Source organism: Triturus cristatus, chromosome 2_1 (genome assembly GCF_964204655.1).
Source record: "Triturus cristatus chromosome 2_1, aTriCri1.1, whole genome shotgun sequence".
Classification (NCBI taxonomy): domain Eukaryota; kingdom Metazoa; phylum Chordata; class Amphibia; order Caudata; family Salamandridae; genus Triturus; species Triturus cristatus.
This window is the reverse complement of record NC_140581.1, coordinates 563,117,362-563,131,779: the sequence shown is the minus strand read 5'-3', so window position 1 is coordinate 563,131,779 and position 14,418 is coordinate 563,117,362.

Genomic DNA, 14,418 nt, shown 5'->3' with positions numbered 1-14,418 from the left:
AGACAGGTGTTCTGAGGCCACGCCCCTTTTTACACCTCTATGCAATGCAGCTCTGTGGCGCTTACTGGAGGTACCTAGTGGTTTAGTTGGACCCTAGGGACCCTCAGGAATCAAGGGGACTTAATCTCCCAACTTAAAACGGCCACAGGGCTTGTTTACACTGTGGGGAAGGGAGGGGACGGGGCCTGAGGTGACGTGTGCAAACACGCCCTGTGGCGCGTTTTAAGAGGTAGTTTTAATCCCCTGCCCTATTATATACTAGGGGCTTACAGAGGAGGTCATGCTAATCACAGGGGGACCCCAACGCATAGTGTTCCCTAGTGTATGTAGGTGTTTTCACTGTATTCTGAGTGTCTTTCACATAGCACTGGCTCTAGGACTGGTTAGTCAGACTCAGTTACCACCAGTATCCGTCTGAAAAAGTTGAGGGTACAGGATGATTTTGCAACAAGGCTTCTTTCTGCACGTTATCCTTCTTCCTGCACTTTTCTTCGTCTTTGAGGACTTCTGTTGCTTCTTTCTGCATTTATTTTTTTTCTTTCTGTGCATTTTTTCTTCTTTCTTCACATGTCCTATCTCTGTAGGCATAGTTAGAAATTAGCATTTAAAAAACCTTTGAAATTCACTGAAAAATCCATAGGTTTCAGGCACGTCATAGTTAGGAGTTAGCATTAAAAAAACCTTAGAAATTCACTGAAAAAATCATAGGTTTCAGGGGCGTTATAGTTAGCTGGACTTTTCACTCGTACAAAACCATTGAAATTTCCCTGTTATAGTTAGTTCAGTTAACTATAACTCTCGCGCCCGCAATGCACTGCTAATGACGTCTCATATTACATCACTCATGACATGGTCAGTGACATTACTCATGACATCACTGATGACATCTCAAATGACATCACTGATGACATCATCCGTGTGATAGAGTGGCAGACCTCCTCTCCCCCTAATATAACCTTTGAAACACACATTCAAAAATAGAAACTTAAATTTTCAAAACAATGGACATACCAATACCAGTTACAACAACCTATTCAGTAATTCTAAGATCCACATACACATCCACTCATTCACCAACAGTCCTATACAGTCACTCATACATGTACTCACTCATCATATGTGCTCATACACCTATACATCCTGTTACACAACGCCACTCATCCATAGAGTTACTCACACACATAATCACTCATGCTAATAAAGAATCAAAAATCCATTTACTTGCATATACAGTTATACACACACCACCACACTTACTTCTACAGAAACTTACACATATTTAGTCTTTTAAACAATCACTTATAGAAACACATACTTATTCATACAGGAACTCTTCCAATCTCTCACTCTCACATATACTCACTTATATACACCAATAGTCACATATACTAGTTTAAAACATATGTAGTTACTCATAAAGACACTATTGAGACAGTCATTCACTCACTAACACACCCATGCACACACTCATCCACCCATACAGTCCTGCACACATGCTGTCTTCAACACATACAAACAGTGAGTCACTCATTCATGCACCTATGCACTACATAATACCCCCACCGAATCATACTGACACTCAGACACTCATACTGATACTCAAAAAACCAACTAATAACCTGTATAGACACTCATGTAGCTACTCACCAACCCATGCAGCCACTTATACACAAAGTGAGAGACTGATACAGATATTTACATATTTAAACATTACTCACTAAGCCATGTATTCACTAAGATACACTTAATCAGTCAGTTATTCAATCAATTTTTCAAAAACAAATCATCCATTTAGACACTTATATACCCATTTATTCTTCCATCGACCTTGAGATATACATATATAAAACATATGTAATTTTCAGAAAAACACACATTCACTGGATGATGTCATCAGTAATGTTATTTGAGATGTCATCAGTGATGTCATGAGTGATGTCAATGACCATGTCATGAGTGATGTAATATGTGACGTCATCAGCAGTGCATTGCAGGCGCGCAAGTTATAGTTAGCTGAACTAACTATAACGGGGGAATTTCAATGGTTTTGTACGAGTGAAAAGTCCAGCTAACTATAACGCCCCTGAAACCTATGGTTTTTTCAGTGAACTTCTAAGGTTTTTTTAATGCTAATTCCTAACTATGACATGCCTGAAACCTATGGATTTTTCAGTGAATATATATATATATGTGTGTAAAAACACTTACAACACTAAGGGCCAGATGTACGACCGTTTTTGCATGCGCAAACGGGTTTGCAAACCCGTTTGTGCATGCAAAAACATATTGGGCCATTGGCATAGCCCATTGAGCGAACAAAACATTTTTTGCGACTCGCTAAATATGTTTTGCGACTCGCTATTTGGAAGGGGCATTACCTTCCAAATTGTGAGTCTCAAAACAATGTACTAATGTTTTGCAACCGCAATTGAGGTTGCAAAATACTCGCAATTACCACCTACTTAAAGTAGGGGAATGTACTTGCAAAGGGAAAGGGTTCCCCTTCCCCTTTGCAAATGAACGGGAAAAACTTTTTTAAGGGCAGGCAGTGGTCCCAACTACCACTGCCTGCCCTTAAAAATGATTTTTTAAATGCAGCCCGTTTTCCTTTAAGGAAATCAAGCTGCATTAAAAAAAAAAAAAGCTGCTTTATTAAAAAGCAGTCCCAGACATGGTGGTCTGCTGTGCCCAGCAGGCCACATCCCTGGAGGGCTGGCATTTACAATGGGCTTGCAGATTGCGAGATGCTCATTAATATTATTGAGCTGGGCAATTTGCGACCCCATTGGGAATCGTAAAGCAGTGTAAACACACTGATGTAAATTTCATTTAGCTCCTTGCAATTTTCGACTCGCAATTTGTCGCAAATTGAGAGGCGTTAAATGAAAGGGTCGTACAAGTTTGGCAGTCCGAACGTGTTGAGCTCGGCAGTCCGACCGTCACATTACAAGATGGGTAGATTGCATTTCCGATAACCACAGCTGAACCGTTAACACTACCAGCCCACCGTGGACAGGAAAAGGCACCTGCCATAGGGCGGTACAGAGGAGCTCCACCGCTGTCCATATTAGGAGTTGGCTTTCCGATGATCTGACCGCCAGCTTCCAGTTGGCAGTAACGAAGGATCTGGGGTTCATACTCACTCCTCTCCTGTTCTTCCAGGCAGAGTTTGATGTGGATCCCTTCATTCCAGCCCCCCATTCTCCACAGCATCTTTGCCCTGAAGAATATGACCTTGTTTGCTTCAATATAAACAAGTGAATCCTTTTGTACTATATACCCATTTTCTGGACAGCCACATATGGGCCAGACTCCGGCTATGGGTAGTTGGTATTTTTCCACATTTATCATGCATATGTGTACATTCAACATATGTACAGTGGTAATGTACACACATGCATCAATATATATGGAAAACTATTGCCCACCACCGCAAGACTGCCACAGCCACGCCAGGGGCCCTGTGGTCAACTCTTAATGCGCTGGTCTCAAAACTGCCAGTGCTTTGGGCTACTGGTGGCCATGGTTTTTGGGCTGTCAGAGCGCTAAATCCGTAATCAGGGCTTTAATACTTAAAACACTTAAATACTTACATATACTTACCTTTAAAATGTTAATAAAAACACATATGCCTTTACCATTCATGCCTTTACAATGACATTTGTTGCTTTGACAGGTGTGGTAAAAGCATATTAGTTATAAAATGTTGCGTGGTAATGGCTTGCATGGCAGTATAGCATGTGGGATAAAGCATACGTGGTAAAGGCATGTAGCGTTCTGGTTTCTTTGAAAAGGCTATTCACCAAATGTATCCATAGTATCCCTATATCATATTCTCTGGATTTAGAAACTTCTCTACAAATTAGAAGATTTGTAAAGTCAGTCTAACATAGTTTTAGAAACAGGAGAAGTGATTAGGCTCACCTTCAATGAAACATTGCAAACAAGAATTCCACAAGGTCTAGGCCAAAGTGGAAATAAATCTCGCACAACAGAGCTTATACATGCTGTACTATGACAGCAATGGGTCATCACATGGTGTGTGTCAAAGTTTTAGGCCCTGATTATGAGTTAGCCAGGACAGAGTGTGGAATTTACTGCACAGTGTGGTGCAGTGTAGGAGAGTAGGATCTGCTTCACATGGGTACCCCCACTTTTTGCTGGTGTTTCACTGATTTTGACCTTAGTCTGGCTGTGGCCCTGCTAATCAAGACCCCAGCCTAGCTGCTTCCTCTCTAAAATGGTTTTCATGTACATTAGGTACATTTCTAATTGTATTCTGGAGTGCCTTGTAAGCCCCTAGTATATGGTGTACCTCAGAGGCCTACCAGGGGCTGAAGTATGTTTTATGCCACCCCTGGGAAGCACTCCAAAATGACACCACAGGTCTGCTACTGCAGCCTGGGTAAGGTGGTGCTTGCACCCCTTACTGTTGTATAGGCTACCTATATCACTACCATTGCACACACATCTAAAACCTTTAAGTCACTTCTATGGCAGGCCTTAACAATCCTGAAGGCAGAGTGCTTGGTTTTTATGTGAGAGGGTGCCCCTGCATGAGCAGAGCCCCTCTGCAGCGTTCAGAGTACCTCCCCTGATGCTGTTTGTGGTGCAGCCTGACCATATACTCTTAAGTGCATTATAACCTCGCGGTAAAGGTTAACTTTGGACTGGCTGCTCGGAAACATGTCGTGTTTGGTGTCAAACACTTTGGAGTACTACCCCCCCCCCGCCAGTTCTGGCAGCGGGGCTAGCATTCCACCCTTCTAGAGGGAGAGACATGTTCACACTGATCTAACCCGGTAAAGACTTTCTACAGCCCTGGCATCACAAAATGGATGCCACTGCCACAAACACGGGTCTGGCCTCCTGCTGCTGACCGAAACTCCGGGAGGGGAGGCCTGGACAATAGGTTTCCTGTCCCACCAGCTCTCCAGACAGGCAGATGTGTATTGGGGCTGGGCGGGAGCACTCTCTGGTGCTTTGAAGTCCTGCACTGGGGGCACACTTGGTGTCCCTGTGCATAGTCCAGTTCAAACCGGTTGCAGGGGCTACCTGCCCCTGCTCTGGCGTGAAACCAGACAAAGGAAATGGGTGTAACCACCCCTCTTTCCAAACCCTCCCATAGGTGGCTCCCTAGAGTATGTCCAACCCCCAAACTTTGTATAAGTATGGGAACCCAGTCCTTGCGACTTCAGATTACCCTGAACGAAACTCTAAAACATATATCCTGGACCTTCGACTTTCTATTTCGACTAGAAGACGGAAGAAATCTCCCTTGGGGTCAAGGAGTGACGCCCCTGCTTGGCAGGCACCAAAGAAGCAACTGTCTGGTCTGCAATTCTGAACCTCCCACCGGACGCCAAAGTCTCTGCATCCCTGGAGGTAGTTTTCCAGACTTCCTCTGGGCTACCCTGAGTCCACAGCAAAGTGGAGGCCTGTGGCTATCGTGGATGACGTGGAACCGTGACCCCTAGACACCGTGATCTTTTGCTGATTCATCATCTTTGTGGTCTGCCTTGAAGTTGTGCTTTGATGCACCGAGTAGCCCCAGCCTTGAGCACCTCTTGCACCAAAGGTTGCTGGCCTCCACTCCACGAGTGACCCGTGGGCCAGTTTCCAGTGCGACCGCTCGAGGCTCCTTCACGATCGCTAGCCCGTTGGCTAGTAGGTCCCCACGAAGGCAACTCCTCTTCTGTATGAGCTTTCCTCATTGCTCCAGTTGTGCTCCAACTTACCCTCGCTGGGTGAGTCCCCCAGACCTTGCTGGTCTGCACCGACGTCCTTTCTCTGTTTCCAAGTGACTTGCCGTTGCCAAGGCTTGTTGGGTCCAATCTGGTTGTCGACACCCCAGCACTAGACAGACTGTGAGGAGTAGCTCGAATCCAGCTCCTGGTCATCGTCGACGCCTCCTGGACCTCGTGGCTGAAAAGTCAAGACACCCGTCAACTCACCTGAAGCACCCGACATCTGTGGGCATTGAACTATTTAGCCCTTCGTCATTGGTAAGTGGTCCAGGCTCTGTCCCCTCTGCTTTCAGGTTCCTTCCCTCCTCAATCTGGTCTACTATCGCTTCAGACACTTCTCCTCTTCACGGCAGCAGGACTTGCTGAGCAGCTTCCATTGAAAACAGCGACGCGACCCGACACCATTTGACACCTGGGTGAGGTAACTCGAGTACTCTGGTGCTCCCGTGGGTGTTGGCCCTAGACACCTCTAAGTCCAAAAGGGTTCGCTCGTAGTCATCCTCTAAGTGTCCTTAAACTCTTAATTTCCAACCGCGACTTTCCCCATAGAATTTAACGGGCTGTGTTCTCACACTGCACGCGTCCCCCGTGGGTCCACTGTGTCACTACCTTGGGTGGTTCCTTGTGGTCCAAGCACCTCTACAGGCTCTAGGCCTTGTGTCTAGTTCAGTCGTGGTTCTTATACCACTTTATTGGTATATATTTTGGTACGCCCCTAGGGCCCAAACGTGTATTTGTGATTTTACTGTTTAATACTGACTTGTAACTTAAGTACTTCGAACTCCAGTCTCATAAAGAGACTAGAGGGGTGTGTTTTATCTTAAATACATACATTTACATATATACCTGGTGTGGTTGTCCTTTCATTTGATCATTCAAGAGATTATAGACTGATAAAACAAGCTGCTTTACATTCCTTTAAGACTTAGCTTGAAGGCTGCTCTCCATAGCTACCACTAGGATAGCTTTCAATAAAGGTTGTCTTTAACCTATCATCATAAGGGGTTGTTTGAACTGATACAAGGTACCCACTATAACTAGTGGACAGCATATATCAGGCCAACTTCTCACATTGGTTTGCAGCGTGTGGGATTCCAGCTTGCTATTGTTTTACCAGATAATCTCAATTGAATTGATCAACTGAAAACCACTAAAGGTACCTTAGGTACATATAATATCAAGTTTAGTATACAGTAAGTTCGAGTGAACTTAGAGTTGTGTGTTAAGGGATAGCACACCCTTTCTACAACTCAAGAGAGTTTAGTAGGCCACACTAGTGTAGGTAGTGTAATACACCACACCAGTAATGTTTAATCAGCCAGGAACCAGGGGTTCCCTGCCAGAAGCAGTGGGCTTATCCCCTATAAATATGAGGATCTCTCCTTTGCACAGCTTAGGGCCTTATGTTCCATTAGGAAGCTGAAGACAGGCAAAAGCCCAACCACCCAGCATCTCTTAAAGATACCCAGGCTGGGTGAGTAGGGGGGAACATGGCGGCTGGAAGATAACAGTTGCGGTCAACCTCCCCTGGCGTGTACTGCCAGGACTCTCCAGCAAGCACAGCAAGCACTATAATTATGACATTTTTTGTCAAATAAGTATTGCTGGACCCCCCTGTTCCACTGTTCCCAGCTTGGATTATAGTTTTGGTTAAGATTTTGCAGAGGAGAGTACTTACGGTCTTTTTTCTTTTTTTTTTTCTCTCTTCTGAGGCGGCGCTTTCTCCCTGTTGGATGGTGTCTGAGGATCGAGGTGGCGCGGCGTCACTGGAGCTCTCGCTGCTGCGGTTTGTCGGCGCAGCCCGAGAGTGGAGGCGGCGGACTCCCGGCTTGCAGTTCCGTTTTTTTTCTGGCAGATTCTGCACTCTCGAGTACTCTCTAGAGAGGTGTGGTAGGCAGATGCGAGGGAGCGTCTTGGAGAGCAAGTGTAAGGAAGGAGGTTGCTTGCTCTTTTCCTTCAAGCGCTCTGTCAGTCTAAGCAAAAGTGGAATTTCTCCACGAGGATTTACCGGTTGTTTTGACTGCCTCCAAGTTCTGTAGCAAGTCTAATGTAGCGCAGAAGTATGCAAAAGGGTTAGTTGACGCTGGTGCTGGCAGTTCAAGTGAAACTGAAGATAAAGGTGTTACTTTGGAACTTCTTTACGAGGACTCACCGGCAGTTTGGTCTGCCTCTAATCTTTATAGCGAGGCTCATGTAGCACAGAGTAGTGCAAAAGGGGCGGCTGTTTTTATTTTTTTTCGGGTGGGCTCCCGGAATTGCATGGAGAATGGTGGGAGTAGTGCTCCCCGTAGTGTCTACCCCAGCGCTACTACGAATCAAACTGCTAAGCCTGCTATTTGTCGCTACACCTTGCGTAATAGGGCTCCTAATTTTCTCCTACATTCTGCTAAATCTATTTCTGTTTCTCCTCCGATCACAGAAATAAGGGCCACTGCTAGGCAGGGCAAAGTGAGAGCCACCATGGAGAGCACCCCCTGTGAGTGGAAGGGGGAAAGGGAAAGCTAAGAAAGTTTTGTCTTCTAAACTTAGAATAAATCCATCATTGAAGACATACTACAAGATGTTATCTACCACGCCGGATAGGGGGCAGAACAAAAAACCATTATGGCTGCTCCTGGTATTCAGTCTGGCCTCCTTCCACCTAAGGATAACTCTCAGCCCTCTGTTATGCCTTTCTCAGGGGTAATGAATGACATGGACACATTGTTGGGACAACAGGCGATTATCCATTCTTCTGTGGAAGTATCGAATAGATACTCAGCTCTGTATAGTCAAGAAATCGGCTTAAGCAATCCTCCAGTAATGGAGAAGGTGGATGTTCCTGTATAATTGTTGGCCATTCAGTTAGCTAGACCACCTGATCCCTTCCCAGGTTTACCCCCTAACACGGTGTCGTCCGGGTCATTAGCTGACATCCTATTAAGTCTAAAGGAGGACACTGGGAGAAGATTTTCAATCTCAGAATCCAAACAAGCTGCAATTCAAGCCTCATGTGAGGTATTGGCGCAAAAAATAGAAGAGGTTTCGCAGAGAACGGATGTGCTCGAATCTGAGATCCCTACAATCAAGGAAGCTCTACATTCGTCTTCTGCTGTGATGGATAAACTAGCCCACTAAAATAGGGAATTGAAAGATGACATTGAGCGCCTTGAAAATCATTCAAGAAAAAACAATTTGAAAATATTAAATGTTCTCGAAGATCTGGAGGGGGGAGACATTACAAATTTTGTGATTTCCCTCTTAAAGGGGACAATTCTTAAAGATTCCCCTGAACTGGACTTGATTTCAGATATTCAGCGAGTACATCGAGACCCATATAGGAGGAATTTAGAAAAGCAAAAGCCATGGATAATTTTTGTAAACTTTCTTACATACTCCGTAAAGGAGAAAAGTTTATCCTTGGCCTTGAAAGCAGGTCAAGTTAAGAGTAATTCCTTCTCCAGCTCATTTTCCTTCTCTATTAGATCAGATGTCTCCCACATCACAGCAACAAAACAGTGGGAGTTAGGCAAAAGAATGGTAATTCTAAATTCAGACACAATTGAGGTTCCCTGCATCCCTCCGGATTATGTGGAATAATCACATGCATACTCTGCATCCAATTGAAGAAGTAAATGCCCTGATTGATAAAATAAGGAACGGGAGTGGGGTATAGGTGGAAAGGGGGCGAGAGCATTCATCTAACTTTCTTTGCATAGCTTGTATCGCTGGGCTCCTTCGGAGAGACTGGTTTACTATGAAATTGAATTGTCCCGTTATGATCACATCCAGGGGTCCTCGCCCATAGGGCCTATGCCCAGAGGAGAAGAGGGGGGGCTACCCAGGATAGTGAGGGGTTGACGGGGTCACTGGGGGGGTGGGGAAGAGGGGGAGCGGGGGAGCACGGGTGGGGTTGCAGTGGGAAGAAATAAAAAAATATCCTCAATCTCAATTGCGTCTTGGGATTTAAGCCATTCTTAGAATGCCAGAGTAAAGCCCTGTTAGTAGGAAGATGCCACAAGTCTTAATGAGTACTAAAATTAAATTTATATAATGGACCATCAATGGGCTTAGATGTCCACGCAGACAGAGATTAGTTATGAAATCTCCTTGAACAATCATCCGCACAGGTTTGTCTCTTACAAGAGACACACCTGAGTAATTTGAAATGTAGGGCCATCTTTGGTAAATATCACTGGGTCGAGCACTATTGCTCATCTGAACAGATAGTCCATAACAAAGGGGTGGCGATCTTAATTAGGTCAGGTGCAGGAGGCAATATTAAATCTGTTTCATCAGATCAATCTGGGAGATGGATAATAGCACAGCTGGAAGTTGGGGGGACCAAGCTAACCATAGTTTCATTCTACGACCCTAATGTTGATGATCCAGCTCATATATATAAAATACAGGCCAAATTAATAGAAACCACTACTCCAATAATAATCGGAGGTGATTTGAATGTCCTTCTTAACCCCCAATGGGACAGATCCAATCATAGTCATTATGCCGGTGCCCCTCGTATTCGTCGGGCAATGATCAATATGATTCATGATCTTGGACTCGCCGATGCATGGAGGGCAAAAAATGGTGCAATATCACGCTTTTCAGCAAGAAAGATGGTCACTCCTCCAGAATTGATTATGTACTTACTGATAGGCTGGGCCTAGAGAATTTATTGGATATCTCCATTTTTCTAAGTATCCTTTCTGACCATGCCCCATCTCTTTTTTATATCTAGGGAAAAGGCAAAGTCTTAGTCCTAGATGGAAATTGAAAAGGGCAATGTTGTCTAATACTGAAATAACTAGTGCTCTTAAAGCCTCTACAATGGACTATTTCACAGTTAATATAGGTTCGACATCTTTAGATTTTATTTGGGATGCATTTAAAGCGCATTGGCGTGGACAGTTACATAGTCTGATATGCTCTAAGAACAGGGAAGAGGCCCTAGAATTTCAGTACTTGAAAATGGAGATATCCAAGCTGGAAGGAGAAAGAACGAGCCGCATTCAGACTCACCCTGAAAACCTGACACAAGCTCTTAACAATCTTGAACGTTTGTGCCAGGAATATAGAGGGAAGCTGGATCAAAAGGTAAAAGCCCAGTGGTTAGCTCATAACATGCAAAACTACGAGTATGGTGAAAAGGCGGGTGCCTTTTTGGCCTGTAAAGCAAGGGTGGATCGAGCTAAAAACAACGGGCCCGATTCACAGAACTAACTTAAGACAAAATCCTAAACTTACTACCATTTTGTTATTCACAGAAGGCACTTACTCATTTTGGTATTCACAGAAGGCACTTACTCATTTCGGTATTCACAGAAGTTAGGACTCCTAACTTTAGGACCCCTAAATGCCTTCTGTGAATACCAAAAGTCTTAAAATTAGGATTTTTCTCAGTTTAGGAGTAGAAAAGTTAGGACTCCAAACTTTAGGACTCCTAAATGTCTTCTGTGAATACCGAAAGTCTTAAAATAAGGATTTTTCTCAGTTTAGTAGTAGTAAAGTTAGGACTCCTAACTTTAGGACTCCTAAATGCCTCCTGTGAATACCGAAAGTCTTAAAATTAGGATTTTTCTGAATTTAGTAGTAGTAAAGTTAGGACTCCTAACTTTAGGACTCCTAAATGGCTTCTGTGAATACCTAAAGTCATAAAGTTAGGATTTTTCTCAGTTTAGGAGTAGTAAAGTTAGGAGTCCTAACTTTACTACTCCTAAACTGAGAAAAATCCTAATTTTAAGACTTTCGGTATTCACAGAAGGCATTGAGGAGTCCTAAAGTTAGGACTCCTAACTTCTGTGAATACCAAAATGAGTAAGTGCCTTCTGTGAATACCAAAATGAGTAAGTGCCTTCTGTGAATACCACACTGGTAGTAAGTTTAGGATATTGTCTTAAGTTAGTTCTGTGAATCGGCCCAACATAAGCAAATTGGTCATCGATGAGAGCGGGGCAACCTCTTGTAAACAGGAGGATATGCAGAAGTGCCTCCTTTCCCTATTTTCCGATCTATATAGAGAAGAGATAACTCCCAGCCCAGGGAATATTCAAAAGTGGCTTCTGAATAAGGAACTACTGGTGTTATCAGAGGGTAGTCGATCTGCTCTTGATGAACCTATATCCGAGAGCGAGATAAAACTCCATATAAATAAGTTTAAGAACAACAAGGCTGCGGGGACTGATGCTCTCCCTGGGGAGATTTATAAAATACTCCAGGATGAGCTGGCTCCTAGACTGTGTGAATTATTCATACAGTTCAGAAGGTAGAGTCCCTAAATCCTGGAAGGAGGCCACGATTGACCTTATTTTGAAGCCAGGGAAAGATCCCCTTAAAGCCAATTCATACTGACCAATCTCCCTGCTTAACGCCGACTATAAGATCTTTATGAGCATTTTAGCGGGGAGATTGGTCAAGATAGCCCCGCAGCTGATAAATATGGACCAAAAGGGCTTTATCCCAGGGAGGTTTATTCAGGAGCAAACACTGCAATTAATAGGCAGTATAGATATAGCGGTGGCAGTGTCGGGCCCCTTGGCAGTGGCTGCATTTGATGCAGCTAAGGCATTCGACCAGATCTGTTGGGTCTTCCTCTGGGAAACCCTAAAGATAATGGGATTTGGTTCAACCTTTATACAGACCCTGATCAGATGCTACGAGGGTGCCTCTGCAGTTATCCTGTTAAATGGTATGCTAACATCAAGATTTAACATAACAAGGGTAACAAGGCAGGGTTGTCCCATGTCACCCTTATTGTTTGACATTTACATCGGGCCCCTCGCTCAAGCCCTAAGATTGGATCATTTAATTACTCCTTTCAGAGTCCACCATTACAGCAGTAAGTTAGACTTATATGCGGACGATTTGTTGGTGTATACTAACAACCCAGCAGAGGTATTACCAAGGGTGGAGGTCCTCTTGGAGGAATTTAGTCTGTATTTTGGGTACCTTGTTAATCCCTCTAAGACAGAGGTAATGTGCTGGAATGTTAACAACTGGGCCGGCAGGATAAGCAAGGAATTCAGATACCTTGGGATAATCATAGTTAAAGATCTAGATGATATCCCTTTGATCAACTTGAAGAAGGTATCTAAAGAAATAGACCACCTTTTCTTAAGATGGCAGAATCTGCCTCTGACCATTTATGGCCGGGTCAATCTTGTAAAGATGGTTGTTCTGCCAAAATTTACATATTTGTTTAGCACCAGCCCCCTTGATTTTCCCAGTAAGGCTGTGAGCAAAATCCAAGGCAAAATAGGAAGCTTTATATGGTCTAATAAAAGTGCCAGGCTATCCTGGAAGAAGTTAAGATGCAAGCTTCTGAAGGGTGGTTTAGTTCTCCTGGATTTGCTTTGGTACTCTTTTGCTTTTCAGTTTAAAAATATACGGACATTGCTCACTATCACCGGTGAAACCAATTGGGGAAAGTTATTGAGTGAGATGGTCACATTCGAAGAGGGGGGGAGTGGGCTTTTTATGTAAGTTTGGGGCTTCAAGATTCTTTAAAAAGGTCTGTTTGAAAGTTTTAGGAACAGCATTTAAAGTGTGGTATAGGGTTAGAAGGAAACTGGGGATTGGCTATTATTCTGACTTTGCCCCCACTTGGGATTCCCCCGGGTTACCTACATGTTTGGAAGATAGTCTTGCGTTGCCTATTAAAAAGGCTGGCATCACGATCTGGTCTGATCTTATATCACCAGACGGAGTCTACTCATGGGAGGTTCTAAGATCAAAAATAGGAAGCTCTTTTTCAAAATTTATATATTTACAACTGTCCTCCTGGTATACAGCTGAGAAAGAATCTACAGGTGGAAATTGAGAAATTGAGCTTCGTCTTCAAAATGCAAAACCCATTAAAAAGGAGGTTGGGTACTGGTATAAGAAAATATTGGATGCGGTTTTGCATACCTCCCTTCACCTTATTCTGTTTGGAACATATCAGTCTTGGATGGTATAGCTGTTGATTTGTATGGTCGATCACTTCAAACACTGTATAAGTATGTTAAGCCAGCTTCTCTTAAAAAGAATCATGTTTATGTTATCAACAGATTATACTATACCCCCATGAAAATAGCAAAATTTGCCCCTCTCTCCTCTTCGAAGTGCCCAAGATGTGATTTTGCTGCGGCGGACGATATTCATATATTCTTTGAATGTGCTATCCTAAGAAGATTTTGGGAGAATGTAGAGTGTGCCCTTCGAGCAATTTTTAAAGTTAAGCTTAACCTGAATCTCGCACTAGTCATATTTGGCTTGGATAATGAACTTACAAATTTGCTGTTGGTAACACAAAAAGGCCTGCTATTATACTTGATCTTTATTGCCCAGAGGGAGATTTGTAAACTGTGGAAAGACCCTAGGCCTCCATCATATGAGAATTGGTTGAGTGCAGCATTCGGTATGGCTCGTCTAGACCAGGGACATTTGAACAATAATGATTTTAACATCTGGTCATTGCTACCATTATGGGGTAATAAAATTAGGCTAGTTCAATGCCCCTTGGTCCAATGATTACACCAAGCTTTGTACAAAGAAGCTGTCCTGGATGGCCTAAAGCCAATGCAGTAGCAGAAGCACGGGGTGCCCAGGCTGGAAGGTTGGCTTCTTGCTTGTTTTTTGCAGACACTACATGGTGAGATGAGGACAAAAAAAAAAGATACTCAGGCTGGATGATCTCTCAGGGCCTAGTGGG